The 12,162-nt window shown below is 33.9% G+C and overlaps 1 long non-coding RNA gene across 1 annotated transcript in view; it reads left to right on the forward strand.

The window, feature by feature from the left end:
- Positions 1–6,751, forward strand: part of LOC116803893 — a 50,812-nt gene extending 44,061 nt beyond the window's left edge. Inside the window, exons 2-3 of the long non-coding RNA XR_004363903.2 lie at positions 5,138–5,264; positions 5,427–6,751. This is a non-coding gene — a long non-coding RNA (uncharacterized LOC116803893). The remainder of the gene's footprint in view (positions 1–5,137; positions 5,265–5,426) is intronic.
- Positions 6,752–12,162: the final 5,411 nt, after the last annotated feature.

The raw sequence follows: 12,162 nt of genomic DNA on the forward strand, positions 1-12,162 counted from the left end.
CTAATATTTATAATATTTTGTACAAATATACTTTACGACCTAGAGTCATGTCAGCTGAATATTCTCACTTTTGCAACAATTTCCATCAACCTGATTTTTAGGTTCAATCCTGATCTGCATTGAATGAAATCTTGTTTAGGCAAAGATTTTTAAAAAATACTTCTTATACCCGATACTGCCGTGTGTCTTCAATAGGATGCTTACCAAAGCTCTACTTCGTCTCTTTTGCTCTCTTCTTAGCCCGTTTCTAAATAGGAAAATAATGAAAATTAATACGAGTTATATAAATATATTGGGCATACTCCTCATGATCTTTTAGAAGATGCAGTAAATGTTCTTCTGTTCTCTTCATTAGTTGCCGCATTGTAGTGTCCTCCAATTCCAATTTCCAATTCATCACGATCTTTTAATATAATTATAGAATCTTCTCTTCTCTTTCTTTATATATAATTTTTATCCCTCTGTATTTACAAAAAATTGGTCAATAAAATTGGTTCCTTAATTTTTGCATTTTATTTCACTGCCTCTGAGCACCCTTCACATCAAGGCTCAATACCATACTGAAATGCTGCAGTAAAAAACATTTTACCCCTTCAACAACCCTTCTAAAAAATGAGCTCCGCTGCAACCCTTTCACTGCCCATGGAAAGAACTTTGCATGAAAATTCCACAAAATGGAACATTTTTTTTAGAACATTTCCAACCCCATGGTACATATAGGTTGACTATACCAAACGCCAGATGGCGCTTTAGTGTGTAGGAATAGTCGTGCGCATTACTAAGATTTTGTGTAGATTCATTAAGCTTGAATAATTTATATAATTAATACCCCGCTAGGCGCAGACACAGCTGGCTGCTGCGTTTAATAAAATATTTTAAATAATTCTGTAATCTAAATGCAGTCATCGTCAGCAACAGCAGCCGCAGCCGCCGCAGCCGCCGCAGCAGCAGCAACAACATGCATCAACTCCGCTGTGACGAACAGGATGCGAGCTGAAAGAAATTCTAAATACCAAAGAGCTGGCCAGCATACGAGTTGGCAATGGCAATGGCAGAGCCTGGTCGGCACAAATCACAAATTGTCACGTTAATAGTTGCTCATCATTATGATGCTGATGATGATCATTAACAGATGTGGTCGCATCCGTATAAATGCAATGTAAATTTTTTTGTGCGCGCCATTGCATATGTCAAGACAAGCAGACGAAGAGTTGCAGCTCGTCATTGGCATTGGTAGAATCTCCAGCTCCAAGTTGGAGCCCCGCTTAGCCCCTTTCCCATGCCGCCACTGATAATTTATGAGACGCCTTATTAACATCAGGCATCAGCCAGGCATTAGGGGCAGCATTCAACTTGGCTTTCTTGGAAAGGCTTTGCGGATGCATCTCCGCTTTTTGCTTTGTTGTTTTTTTCATTTATTCGGTTTTTTTTCTTCTTTTCAAATGCAATTCCAACTCGAATTTTCATGTAATTTCTGCTCTTTTAATTTGTACATTTTATTGTAATGCTCATCATAATTGATGGGCCTCTCAAATGCAATCTAAATGTATCTGCCGCTTGCCTGGCGCATCCGTCAGATGCATCTCGCAGTTAGCCTCACATGCAAATCGCAGCCTTCATTCTATGCAAATCGTTGGGGCAACTTGCCTCAAGTCGCAAGTGCCACATTTGGTTGGCCCGTTCCCGCTGGGGGAATTTGCATAAGTATGTTCGCCAAGTTTCAATTAAATGCCAGCCCAGCCGAGTTGTTAGCGCATTCCAAATGTTAATTCTCAAGTGCATTTGACTATAATTCAATACAAAAGCAAAGATGGCAAGGAAAATCTTATATAGGAGACGCTTGAATGCGCTAACTTAATGGGAAATTAAAAAAAGTAAATAAAAATATTTTAAATATTTTAAAAGTATACTGAAAATATAACAGATCAGACATCTGCATATATATATATATGTATAAATATATATACCAGATGAATTACAACCTATAAACCTACGGCACCAACAATCATTAACACCATCATTGGTTTATCATTTGTATAATTGACTTAGTTACCTGCATTTACGACCTATAAAAATGATAGGATCTAGCAGAGCCTTCAAAACAATTAACATAATATGATATTTCGCCTGCTTTCTAGCTTTCCATTAAAAGTCTTTTAACTACTTTTCTCCATATAGAAAAATCAGATTTCAAATCAAAAATCTGCTTGGTAATTTGTCAAAAAACTTTGTATTTTCTTTAAAATTATTCATTTAACTACTTTTTATCCTTTTACAATATCGATCGATATCATATGAGCTGCAAAATATTTAAAATTAAAAAAAAATGATAATTTTGCATACTGTTAAGATACTTCAATAACTGGACTTATCAAACAAAATTTTTAAAATATTGACTTTAATCAGAGCAGCTCTTCTGTGAATTTTTAAGTGTGGATAATATTCATTTAAAGCGTTAATTTCTTAAACAACATCGGCTAAGTATAAATTAACTTTTTTCATATATTTTTTAGTCTTATATATCTTATATATACTTATATATCTTCATAAATATTATATAATCATAATTTTTCATTAAATATATCCAAGTATATCTATTTAAATATCTTATTCGGATCACAATGGGCTCAAACTAAACAGCCTAGTGCTTATACCCCAGAACATAGCACAACAACATTCACATTCACATTCTCATTTATTTAACAAGCGTTTGTATAATGCATAACAATCCTCAACAATCAGTTCAATGACAAAGTCGAACAAATATGTCGGTTTAATTTTGTATTTATTTTTTTCCGATTATTTTTTGCTTGTATTTCGATGCGAGAATGGAAATTGTTTGCATAAATTTTGAGCTGGCAGCCGTAAATGTGCATAAACAATTAAGACAATTGTTATTAAGGAGAGCGACGCGAGAGGCTAATTATAATTATAATTGGCTGGCGAGAGCCTTGAGATGCTTGGCGCTGCCCGTCTAGATGGGCTGGCTTAAAAGGATTTCTGGCGAAGACAAGCCAAGGACAATTGGCTGCATGATTTTTCATAATTCTACTCTGAAATTAGCCCTGGCGAATCCATCGATAAATTAGCAGTCTTTCACGATCGCGATGGCCACTCAGAAATTACTGTATTTAAAAATCTTTAATAAGCGCAAAATATGGCAATACAGCACTCGCGATCCACTTTCCGATTATGCACTTGCTGTTCGAGTGGAAGGGGCGTGGCTGCTCTCTGCAATCTTTAAAAGCGCCGCCATCAACAGCCCATCAGCACAGCCTGTCTATCTATCTGACCTCCCTCTCTTACAGTAGCTCCAGCCGCATATTTAAATGATCGATCGAGTCGCGACTCATCTCGGCTTTAAGGCATTCGCATTTACATCATAATCTCGCTTTTGTTTCCATATTGAGTGATTCATTGTGGCTGACACAGCAAAGTTATCTTAAAATGTGTTATATGAAACTAGATTTTTTGTTAAGTTTATGTTAAATCTTCAATTAAAATATTTAAATAAATGATAAAAATGAAATATTGTATGATATGCAAAGGAAATCATACATGAATACAAAATATTGTTTTATATTACAATATTATTTTAAATTTATAACTCTATAAACACAATAAATATATATTTGTTTTTCTTAGAATTATCCTAAATTTTGCAAATTCCGTAACTTGTGCAGCTAACCCAAATATTTGTGCAATTGAAACAAACAAGCCAAATGGCTTATATTATTTGCCAAGTATTTATGACACCTCCAAAAAGAGAACTTTGAAATGATTTTTTTTTCCACGAGAATTGTAAATTGAGAATGACATTATTAAAGCGACGAAGCAAATGTGAGTAACTAACCTCGTGATTTCTATATAATTATGCAGATTTCGAATGGCAATTATTGTTAAGTTAATAAGCCGCAGAAAACTTGGCAAATTATTCAAAAGCGAAATACAAAAAATTGTTTTAAAGTCGAGTTACAGCTGCACTCGAAATGACACAGAAGCTGGCGACAAGGCGACAACACGATTGTTGTTGTTGTTGTTGTTGTTGTTATTGTAGCCTCGATGCAGGCAGCTGTCAGTCATTCAGTCACTCTGTCAGTTAGTCAGTCAGTCAGTCATGCTTGATGCTGTTGACCAAATCGTGTAAAAAACCGCAAAACGCGTCGCCAAAAACTTGCCGCAGCTGATGCCACATGCCAGTTGCACAGATGCAAGTAGCAGAGATACCACTCCAAGTCCCCGCACCTACCACCTTCCACCTTCCACCGGCCTTTTTGTCGCCCCTCCTCTCCAATCAATCGTTCAGTCAATCGTTTACGCTTTTTGTGACACAATCTGAAGGCAGATTTCTTGATGTCAACTGCCTCACCTGAACGTCAGTTGATTTGTTTCCCTCCCCAAAGTGGAAAATGTAAAATTATACAAAATATATATATACATACAATATATATATATATATATATATATATATATATAATGTTTGTTGTTGTAGCTGTTGCTTTTAATGAGGCAATCGCTAAATTGTATTTTGTGTTTTGCATTTTGATTGACAGCGCTGGAGATTGTTGCAGTCGAACAAGCTGCATGCATATTTGGCAAACGCGTTAATGAGCGTGTGGAAAATTCAATTTTAAAAAGTAAATTTTAAACAGGCTGAAAAACATTAGTAACATATATTATGAAGAAAAAAATAAATAAATAAAATAAGAAAATAAATAGATAAATAGATAAATTAAAGGAGCAATTAAATATATACTAAAAAATGGATATAAATATATTTTTTAATGTTAGAAAAATTAAAAGAGATAAATAAACAGAATAATCAAACAAAAAAATTTATAAAATTAAAAAAATATATTTTATAAAGTTAAAAAAAGTGAATAGACAAATCAAAAACAAAAATCAAATGAATAATTAAATAAAAAAATGTATATTTGTAAATAAATATATATTATAATGTTAAAAAATATTGAAAATATATATAATAACAATAATCAAATATTTATTTTAAAAATTTTAAAATTTTAAAAATTATATATATTTCACAGGTGATTCATTTTTCTATGTTATCGAATCTCTAAGCTAGGAATCCTATGAAAAAGCTGTGTAGCTGACGACAGCTCAATTTTTATTTCAGCAAACATCATCTGGCAACGCCCGAAATGCAGTGTGATAGGTGGCAACACCGTGTGCTAAAAATGAAGCTCCCTTCACTAGGCTAGTGACACTAGCTGAGTATGCACTAAAAAACAGCTATGAAAGGGGTAAGAAAATTTCCTAGTGCGACGGCAGGGGTAACAGGGTTGCCCTCTAAGCATCAACTCTTTTTTAACACTCGCATTAATTTTGCTGCTTTGCCCAAAGGGTTGTTCCTTGCAGAACTGTTATTCTAACATCCCTAAAAAACGTTTATTTTTACCTTCCAGTCTGTCAGCTCGAATACATATTGTGCGCATATTCAAATTTTGTTTTAAATTGGAAGCCATTCCAATGCCCTGCGAACTCTATAAAAGCGGGGGATGTCTGTGGCAAATGCCTCAAACGGTTTTCGACTGCGTTCTGATTCGGTTCTCGCTCAAAGGAAAAATATTTGCATACACCAAGGATCTATTATGGATTACGCTGAAATTGGATTACACACAACAGTTTCGGATATTATTTTTAATAAACATCTCTATGGATCTATTGGATTATTGGCTAGATGAAAGATATATGGATAGATATTAAATAATATATTATAAATAAAAAGCACAGTTGAGGGAAATGTTAGCTTAGAAGTTGAGTTGAAAGTGTTCCAGCATAGAATTCCTAGTCTAGACAAATTTTATTCTAATAGTCTTCCCAAAGACTACATATTTATAATATATTATTCAATAATATTTCCATTAAGAAAAAATATGAAAGGTTGATAAATTCCAGGAATAATTAAACCGCAATTGTGTTTTTGTAAACAGAAAACTATGAATTAAATGTAAGAAAATGTTGAGAGTTGGCATGAGGAAGGGCGCTTTTAGCATGTTGTACGATTGCTTGGCATATATAATTGAAAGGCTTCTAATGCCAATGTTCTCTACTGTGTTGATATTTATCTGCACTTATTAGCGGTAATTGGTGCAGCAGCAAAATTTAATAGCCCACAGCAGTAGCAGCAGTGGCGGCAGCAGAAGTAGAAGCAGGAGACGAGGGCAGGAGGAGGAAACTCGTAAAATGCAAAAGGTGCTGCTTCGGTTGTGGCTCGTTGGCGGGCCTAAGCAAATAGTAGAAGTGGAAAGACATGGGTAGAGCAGAAATTTCTCATCTACGATTTGCGTGTCAATTTTCAAAAGCGAAATGCAACTGCAACTGCAACTGCGAAGTGCAACTGTTTATGCATTTTGTGCAGGCGAGTGCAACAAATTTAATTGTAGTGATAGCTGCCTGCAAATCCGACATGCATTGGCAGTAAAAACTGAAACTAAAAAAAAAATGCATTTAAAGTCTAAGTGGCAATAAAAAACACAAGCATAGCACCGAAAATTCAGCCGAGCAATGATATCTCCTATATAATATAAATATATATACATATATATAGAAATACATATATATGTATATGTATATAGCGTGTTGCTAATTAAGCTCATTTGGCAGCGCGTTCTTTGTGCAACAGGGAAATAAAGTCGTTAACAGCCAGCAGCATAAAAGCCATAAAAATAATAATAACAACAAATATAAGTAAAGCAAATGGAATCCAAAATGCAATGCAAAACTTGAGCAGCTGCAATTTTTTATTTCAGATTTTATTTATGATTACCTTATGGCTTTTCTTTAAATTCATTTCTATATCTTTCTTTATTTTCTTTTATTTTTTAAGCAATTTGTTGCTTTTCAACATAACTCATAATTAAAAAAAAAAAAATAATTGAAAACAATCATAAAAGTTGAAAATACCCTGTATTCAGTTAAAAGCAAACCAAACCAGACATAAAACCTATATACACATTTCGATTTCGTGAATGAGTTTAAAAAAATATTCACAAACTCTTAAATTTTTATTTTTCTAACATTAGTAATCTAAATAACGATTTTAATCTAGAAACTTATTCTTTAAGTTCGTCGCCGTTATGCTACCCTTCTCTAATGCCAATAGCTCTTTACAGGGTATTCAACATATTTACACTAACATAGCTAACACGCGGCTCATTTTGGAGTCTCGTGTGTTGTTGTTTATGTGTGTTTTGATTATTTATTTCGCGTTCGTTTCTTGAGTCTTTTGTTGTGCCATATGCAGCAGACACCAGGCAGGAAAACCAAAAACAACAACAACTAATTCTGTTGATTTATTTGCGGCAATCACATAATTTGGCCATTCATAATCCGTGGGCAACTGGCTACCAAATGCACCAGCTACAAAATTATATTCATGAAGAAAAATCTGCAATTATGATAGGAAATTTGTAGATAAAGAAATAACTTAAATCTGTAAATGAGGAATATAATCGTGATTTATAAATATACATATATATGTGTATGTATATATGGAGTGTTAAGACATGATCTATGCTTAAAGGAAGTCTTGCAGTACTCTATATGATCAATCAAATGTCTTTCAAAATTTCAAGAAAAAAAAAAAAGAAAGCAACGCTCTAATAAAAAAAATTACAATAGACTTGAGTTACAAAAACAATTGTGCATAAAAATAAAAAATATATGTTTGAAAAACTTGAAGAAGATTTACAATGAATAATAATAGTGAATACATCAAATTTATAATATTCGTCAAACAAAGCAAAAACATGAAAATTTAATTTTATTAAAATAAATTCGTTTTTATAAATATTTTAAATATTAACATAAAGCAAAGCAGAAGACCTGAAAATTATATATATTTAAGCCCTGCTTAAGCTAACCAGTACTTGTGATTATTAAACATGCAAAAGAGTTCACTCGCAAATGTTCTGCGCCTGATTAAGGTTCACTCAAATGCCACGCCCCTGTGGGCCGGTGCCAACCCTAGCAAATTGCAGGTCGCGTAAATGAGTGTTGAACATGCGGCTTAGGCTGGCATCTCTAGATGCAACAAGAAATTGCCATGAATAGTGAAATGCCCGTTGCCAATTTCAATGCATAGCTAAATTGTGGCAACGGGCTGCGGCTGCTGCTACAGTGTGCTCTCATTGTTGACGAACAATGGGAAAACGGGGCATGCAACATGCCATTAGACCGCCCAAGATACGTATCTCGTCAGAAATGATGGAATAAGACATCAAATTATGCCAGAAAATAAATTGACAGCAATTGCAGTTCAAGCAGATGTGATATGACCCTGTCTATAAGAACCATGCAAATCTCCCAGATGCACGCGACTCAAGCGGAACTTGTATTAAAAAAACAAAAATTCCTTATGTATGCTAAGTCAGCAACATGCTTCAAGTTTACACTTCAGAGGCTAGACCACGCCCATGCAATGCTATTTTGCATATTATGTTGCCTTAACATGAATTCGAGTCATGTTAATCTCCCATAAAGGCTGCTAATCCAACGACTTTTGCCTGCTGCACAAAATGTTTTAGCTAATAAACACATTAAAACTCAATTTGTTTTTTTTATAAAATTCATTAAAAAATGCAACAAGAACAGCGAGAGGTAGCAGGAGGGGTGTAACGAACAGCAGACGAAGCAGTAGCACACGAGCTTTTGCAATTTGCTATTTTTGCTATTAAACTGCGGCGAACATATGATTAACTCGCATAATAATAGGCCAGCGGCATAATTTAATAAATTTCTAGTTAAGAATAGTTGGCTCTATGACTATAAACAGTTCCCCACATCTAAAGTGCCCAGGCCTAGTCAGGCCTCCCCATTGATTCCGCTTCGCCTGGCCTCACATTCGTCTAGCACTAGTTTTAAGCCAAAGTTGGATTATAATTTTCTCAGATTTTAGTCGAGGCTGGGGCGTACATTAATGAAATAGTAATATATTTATATACATATAGAGCTATTCAGATATTTTGCATAGTGCTGGAACTCATTGCAGTGGAATAGAAATTTCCCTAATTTAGGCGTGTTTCATAAAGAACCGAATGCTATTCAATTCTTATTATGCGTTGCTAAGACTTAATATATATGTATTTTATAATTAAAGAGTCTTATGTCAAAGGAATATATGTTTATGTTTATTTAATTGACATAAACATAAATTCATTTTTATAAAATAAATAAATGTATAAAAATATTTAATTAAATATATTACAATTAAATTATTTTTATTTTAATTTTATTTTTGTACTTATTTATTTACCTATTTATTTATACAAAAAAAATGTTTTTATTTTAGTAATACTAAATTTATTTCACTTTTTGAAATTACGATTATCTTACAATTTATATATATATATATATATAAAATAAAATAAAATAAAATAAAAACAAAATAATTTACCTGGTGAATCGATTATATTAATGTAGGACTAAAGCTCAACATATACTACGGGCTGTCCATATTCGACAGACTTTGGCAACCCTTTGACGGAGACGGGCACAGTACGTATCTAATTAAATATATCACACAGAGTTTAACGACTTAAAGCAATATATATTCCATTGAATATCTTATCAAATCTTTCATCGCCTTTGCTTAAAATAAAATAATTATAAAATATTTACCAGAGCTTATGCATATCTCATTTAACTCCTCTTAAGAAGCACTTCTACACACACACACACACACATATTCACTTATCATTAACTTTATGCATGCCACACATAGTGCACCCGCACTTTATAGTATATAGACGCGAGACTCTTCATGTATTCTAAGATCTGCATTAACATACAGAGCTCGAAATATATTCTACTACCCGTAAATCTAATTTCCTCGTCTGAGTAGATGCCATTAACATGCGTTCAGTGCATAAATTTGTGCTACCCATTCGATGTACTACAGATGGATGTATGTATATGTGCATGCATATACATGTACATGTATATTCGTATCGCACTCAAATGCAATTAAAAGATAAGTCAGATCCTGTGCGGCGAGGGAGACTCGAGCTGTGGTTTCGTGTGGCGCTGGTCATGCAAATTTATTAAAGTGTGAAATATTGCAAATGCATGCAGACAGCCAGCAGGTGGTGGCGGTGGCAGCTGTTGCAGTTGATGCCCAGCTGGATAGGCGGGCAGTTGCCGGAAAGTGGTGCAGTAGCCCACCACCGATGTGGCACCCGGTCTATGCAGACCAATAAATTAACACTCCATTTTTCTGCAGAAAAAAAAAACCTGGGCTCGCATGCAAAGGCGATGCGACTGGCTCGCCTCGATCTCCACATGATTTTCCACCTTCTGAGACAATTAGCTATGCATAAATATATTTCATTTTTGCTGCAAGCTTCGAGCTAGCTCACGTTTTGCATGGAGCACGCCATGAAAAGTCGACTTGGCTGTGCATTTATAAAAAATATTTATATATATTTATATATATAACTATATGCTCTTGCATTTTATTCACTGTGTAACTAAAACCAAAAATGTAAATAAATAAGTAGAGTTAATTTTAGTAAGAAATATGATGTTTTAATAAGATAAAAAATGATTAATAAATAAGAATAAGTACCTCATAAAATTTAAACAAATGCCTATGTTCAATGTTTATATTTATTTTTTATTTAAAAATATTTTTTTCGCGAATTTTTATCTTATTTAATGTGTTATGATATATTAGAAATTTGTGTAAATATTTTTTTTTAACTCAAATTTTTTTTTATTTTATTTTATTATTATTATTTTTTTTTAATTAATTTTTATACTTTAAAATAAATCACGTTTTCTTCAACTTTCCAAAAATGAAGTGAGAAACATGAAAAACAAAATTCAAAAAAATCTGAAATCGAGAAAATTCAAAATTCTGGAAGGATTTTGAATAAGTATAATCAAATACTTGCTATATTTACTCATTAGTTGATGGGAATAATTCAGAAAAATATTTTACTTACACATATTTTATATGAGAATGCAAAAAATGTACTCTATAAAGTAGACAAAAAACTATGCTATGCGATATGCTTATTTAACAATAAAAATGATTCATTAAATCGTTTCAAATTCTATTTATCTATTTTTGTCTTCCTTTATCTATTTTTGTCTTCCTACACAAACCGCCAAAGTCAAAGTTGGTTGAAATGAATTTTATAATACTTTCTTGATTCTTCTATAAGATTATCTAAAAATACTTTACAATGGTTTTCTTGCAGTCTTATATCATATCCCAAACTATTGTTGCATTGTCTAGCCAGCAGACTTTACTCCCAATATCCCCTACTCTCTCTCGCTCTCACTGCCCCACAAGGGGAAAGCATGGAGGAAGAGTCGCATCGACATAATCGACAGATTGAGTGAAGCTTCCGCAACTCTTCGTTGGGGCTTATTCGATTTGCTTGCCCGTTGACAAAGGATACGACGAGACAGACAATACGCATTAGCATTAGACATATGTCCAACTGTTTGCCCGACTCTCTGTCTCTCTTTCTCTCTCTCTCTATCTGTCCGTTTGTCTGTCTGTCAGTCAGTTTCGACGATTTCTATTACAATCCCCTGGCATGGAGTACCGTAAATAATAAAAGAAATCGTCTTAGGCACGCATTTCAGCATTGCCTGATGGACGAAGGACACAACAGGACATCACTTTGAATATAAAGCAAGCGAATAAAACACACTCATACACGCACACACACGCACAACATCAATGGACGTGTGGCATAAAAAACACTCAAGGAGCTGGAGCGGTGAAGGGAGGCACATAAGAGAGCAAATAAAAAAGAATTTCTTATTACAGTTATTTTGCTTATCTGCAGCAAAACATTCGTTCACACTTCACACAGAGAGCTGTTGTTGCTTACGCTTGGATTGACACACACACCCTCACCCACACCCCCACCCTCACTATCGCACACACACACACACATAAGCACAGACACAAATCCGCTTTTATATTTTCAACTGTCAATCGTCTTCGCCATTTTCTCTTGCCCAAACCGTCTTTTAGCCCGTTTTCTTTTCTATTTTGTCTTTTTATGTGTAGGTGTTGGAATTATAATCAAAGTCCAGATCTCTCTCTCTCTCTCTCTCTCACTCACTTCCGCTTGCGATTCTAAAGTGAAAATTCCTTAGCCACAAAAAATGCTTCTTAAT

The sequence above is a fragment of the Drosophila mojavensis genome, unplaced genomic scaffold (genome assembly GCF_018153725.1).
Source record: "Drosophila mojavensis isolate 15081-1352.22 unplaced genomic scaffold, ASM1815372v1 contig_36, whole genome shotgun sequence".
Taxonomy (NCBI): Eukaryota; Metazoa; Arthropoda; class Insecta; order Diptera; family Drosophilidae; genus Drosophila; species Drosophila mojavensis.